Raw genomic sequence first — 4,647 nt, 5'->3', positions numbered from 1 at the left:
CAGGAAATTTCTGGGCCTGGAGGGAAAATACGAGGGCTCATCTTTTATCCTTGCTATTGAAAATATTTGTTCTGTACATAATAGATACACAAAAAATCATACTGAATCTTATGTTACCAGATGCTCTCTTTCTCAGGCGTTATTTTTCCCTCGGTCTTGGGTTCCCTGCCAACTCCAACCCAGTAAAACATGTTATCCTATTGTTGGATTATCTCAGGCTGGCAAAATAACTTACATATAGTTACTTTATTATTGTTTTCTTGGTTTAACCAATAATTACGTAGTGCTTACTTTGAGTAAGGAAGAGATCTAAGCGTTTTATGATATGAATTACTTCATAGTTGTCTTAGGTTACATTTCTCTGTGACTAGAATTTAGAGGAAGTGGTTTGTTTGGGAGGTGATTCCAAGGTGTTTTTGTCAGGTTGGAGAGTGAGATTGGGAAGGAAAAGAAGCCACTGTGGGTGCATTCATGAGCGGTTACCATTGTGGGGAGCTGGGCTTGATTCTGTTGGGGGCCTCTGAGAGAGGATGGTGAACAGACGCCTCAGAGACTCCCCACAGGGACAAGAAAGCTGGAGTATTTCCTACCCATCTCTTCCTTCATTGGTTAGGGGAGCTGCTCCCAGGGGCCATTAGCTCCATGGCACTTCTGGCCTGCCTCACATGTGGCTGAGTGGTCCAAGAGCCCCTTCCAGAGAGGCTCAGTAAGCTGCAGTAAGAAGACATTGGTGTTCAAGAGGAGGGTGCCCAGGGGGCTTAAGGGGGCCACCAGCATCTGCTGCCATACTAAGAGCAACAGCATCATCACACACATTTGACAGGCGAGGAAATGAAGGCCCAGGGAGGTTAAGTGCATTGCCCCAGGTCCTAGAGACAACGAGTGCAGGAGCTGGGGTTCTTACCCCGTGGTTTGGTTACAGTCTGTCCTCTTAATAACTACAAAGGGAATCAGAAGGAATTTTATCCCTCTGGGTATTTTTTCCCCAAAATTTTCCACTTCAAATCATAAAGAGGTCTTAACGATGCATACCTTCTAATTCGCTGTAGAAGAAATCTGTTGGTAATAATATATTCTTTCCTTTTCTGTTGACGCTAAGCAAATATTTCTGGATGTGTTTCTCCTTTTCCTTGGATGGTTCTTGGATGACTCTCTAGGATAAAGTCTGCAACTTTTCTATCAAATGCAAATTACCTAAAAGGAAACAAGGAACAGTAACTGTTTGAAAGAGATGGGAATGATGTTACAGTCAGGGGTGGAATTATGTGTCCCAAGGATCAGGAGATGAGACTGGGTATCTCACCAAATACGAGTTGTACTATTTACTTACAACACTTGCATAAAAGTAAAGGGGAGAAAGGCTCAGAGTCCAGGCGATGGGCCCTTGTTGGGAGACGAAGTGTGTCTCCCACTCCAGGAACGAGATCCAAGGCTGACATGCATTTTACAGGATGCCATCTGGAGTGATGTGAGGTGGAGACTCCATGGGCCTGTGACTCACAGATCAAAGTCCTGGAACTAAGTCACATCCATTTCAATCTGACTCAGACATGCACAGAATGGGCCTAGCTCACTCATTCCACATCTGTTCCCTATGTTCAGTGCTTTTTGTCAGGTGACATGACAAAAAAGGCACAAGACACAGCCCCAACTGCAAAGAACAACCCGATGTTGCAGGAGATGTATTGAGATATTCATTTGAGTCTGCTCTCACTATAGACCCCTTTCCAGACAACTCCCTGCTTCCAGAGGGGTTCCTTTGCCTCAGGGAGTTTTGTGGCAGAGCAGGAAACTGAAGCTTCTGGAAGCAAGTAGTCTATCTCTTCTTGCTTTTGTAAAAGGCTGGATTGATGAAGACATTTTTCTGGGTGTCCTTGATACAAAGGACTGAAAGGGGTGTATCTTCAAGGGCAAAAAGAGAGAAGCAGAGATTTCCCCCGCACCAAGAAGCAGGTTGAAGTGTTGAGTTTGGGGAAACAGGGACCTATAAGGGTCCCAGGAACTGGGATCTCAGCCTTAGCAAAGATTCTGAGCCTTATACGTGGTCCCAAAGCTGAAAGCCACCATACTGTACGGCAACAGTATCATGGTGATTGTGACCAATGGGACATGAGAGACCCTTCCCTCCCCCCAAATTCCAAACAGAAGTCTCTCAAATTCTTAAGAAATCTAGAGAGAGAGAAGTCACAGCAATGACTAAAAATGACTTTCTATTCTGCCCAGTGTGATGAAGATGAGGGCAGTTTTAAAGATATTTCTTGAATACTTGAATCTGTAGAGTGTTTCATACTCAACACTGAATAATAGCTAACATCTTAATGTGTGTTTCAGGGACCTACCTGGTGGCGCAGTGGTTAAGAATCCGCCTGCCAATGTAGGGGCCACGGGTTCGATCCCTGGTCCAGGAAGATCGCACATGCCACAGAGCAGCTAAGCTCGCGTGCCACAACTACTGAAGCCCGCGCGCCTAGAGCCTGTGCTCCGCAACAAGAGAAGCCACTGCAGTGACAAGCCCGTGCACCGCAACGAAGAGTAGGCCCTGCTCGATGCAACTAGAGAAAGCTGGTGAGCAGCAACGGAGACCCAACGCAGCCAAAAATAAATAAATAAAAATAAATAAAATGAAAAAAAAAGTGTTTCAGTGTGCTACACGCAGGGCTAAGTACTTTGCATGAGTATCTCATACAATCTTCATAGCAATTCTGTGGGTTTGATGGTTTTGTTTTCCCCGTTGCACAGATGAGGAAAATGAGGCTGAGTTTGTGACTTAGCTCAAGCTAAGGCCCCGTCAGGTGAGATGTGACCAAGTCTGGCTGACCAAAAGGTCTGTGCATTTAACTCAACGCTGTAAGTCTAGCTCATGAAATAATTAGGGCACCGCACATAAGAGTACATGGGTAAGGATTAAATTCAGTGTTTCAGGTATAAGTGTTGCAACTTCAGAGGAAAGAGAGACCAGTGAAGGCTGCAGAGAGGAATGTCAGCACCATGAGGGCTGAAAATTTGGTTGCTTTTGTTCAGCGGTGCATTCCAAGTGCCTAGAACAGCACCTGGCCCATATTAGGAACTTAATCAATATTTGACAAGTGAATGAATGAATGAATGAATGACAGGGACCCGGAATCCTGCCTTTTATGATGAGAGGGCTTTCGAGAATCCAAAGGAAAGCCATTCCAAGTGGGGTAAACAACACTTTGACAAATCACCTTGTAAATGGCTAGGGATTTGTATGACCAAACACAACTTGATGCATTTCCAAAATGGGCTCATTATCCTTGCTTGTCTCCTCTTCCAAGTCCGTAAGTGAAAGAGAAGGAATTCTTTCTGATTCTAGAATACAGGTAGACTCCATTAGCACAAAATAGTATTTTGGGTAAAGATGAGATAAACCGAGGTAAATACCTAGATTAATGACAACAGATCCATATGTTTAGCATAGAATTATGTTTTGATTGTCCATAAACATATAACTGCTCATTATGTCTTCATTAAAGAGTTTCCAGGGATCCCCAGATGAATTATAATGATTAAAAGTAATGCAAAGCAAAGAGCTTTTGCATCTACCTCTTGGAACTCTTCTTAGAAGGGGATGGTGGCTTGACTCTAGAATTTTCATAAAATTTTCATAAAACAGTCTAAGACAAGGAGAAGTCTATTGTAGAGAGTTTTTAGGGTAGAAAATACAAGGGTGTGAATTCAAGAAGATTCATTTTAAAATAAAACTATAAGGCAATGTAGCAATGTGTTTCAGAGATCCTGACAAGAAAATGGCTTTATTTCTGTTTTACTACTGGGGCAAGTCAGACCGGGAACACATAAGGGATTTTCTCTAGGATAGCAGACCCAAGCCTCCTAATACCATCCTCAAATCTACGGAGAGACACCATGACCAAAGAAAAAGTTCGAAGGAGAAATCACCTGTTAATATTCTAAGACAGTCTGCAACCCAAATTAATGGTGAAATGGAAAAGTATATACATACTGTTCATTTCCTATATGAACTCAAATGACCTTCTGGCTTCTCTGAATGAGAAGTCTGATGTTTCCCTTGGCAGTATTGCTGGGGAGATAAGATAAATTGGAATTCCTGAGATGATCTGGGATACTTATCAGTAGAAACAGCTTCCAGGGAAATGTCTGCTTTCTATCTCTAGAAAATTAAGAAACCACTGACAGGAAGAAATTTTGGTATTTGATAATAAGAAGGCAGCATGTACCACAATAGTCTAGGACATATAGCAAACAGAAATCGATCTGCATTAAAAACTGACTCATCGGGGGCTTCCCTGGTGGCGCAGTGGTTGAGAGTCTGCCTGCCGATGCAGGGGACGCGGGTTCGTGTCCCGGTCCGGGAAGATCCCACGTACCACGGAGCGGCTGGGCCCGTGAGCCATGGCCGCTGAGCCTGCGCGTCCGGAGGCTGTGCTCCGCAACGGGTGAGGCCACGGCAGTGAGAGGCCCGCGTACCGCAAAAAAAACAAAAACAAACAAACAAACAAAAAACTGACTCATCGAAACACCACTGCCTGCTCGCTCCTGCCTTAGCCGCCCCCAACCTGGCTCCTCTGTCTGCCCAGAGCAGCAGTATTGTTATGTCAAAGGCCCACTGTCCTGTTTGTGTCCATTGTTACCGTTGTTACCTTTATG

This window comes from Tursiops truncatus, chromosome 6 (assembly GCF_011762595.2).
Source record: "Tursiops truncatus isolate mTurTru1 chromosome 6, mTurTru1.mat.Y, whole genome shotgun sequence".
NCBI classification, from domain to species: domain Eukaryota; kingdom Metazoa; phylum Chordata; class Mammalia; order Artiodactyla; family Delphinidae; genus Tursiops; species Tursiops truncatus.
This window is presented reverse-complemented; position numbering follows the sequence as displayed.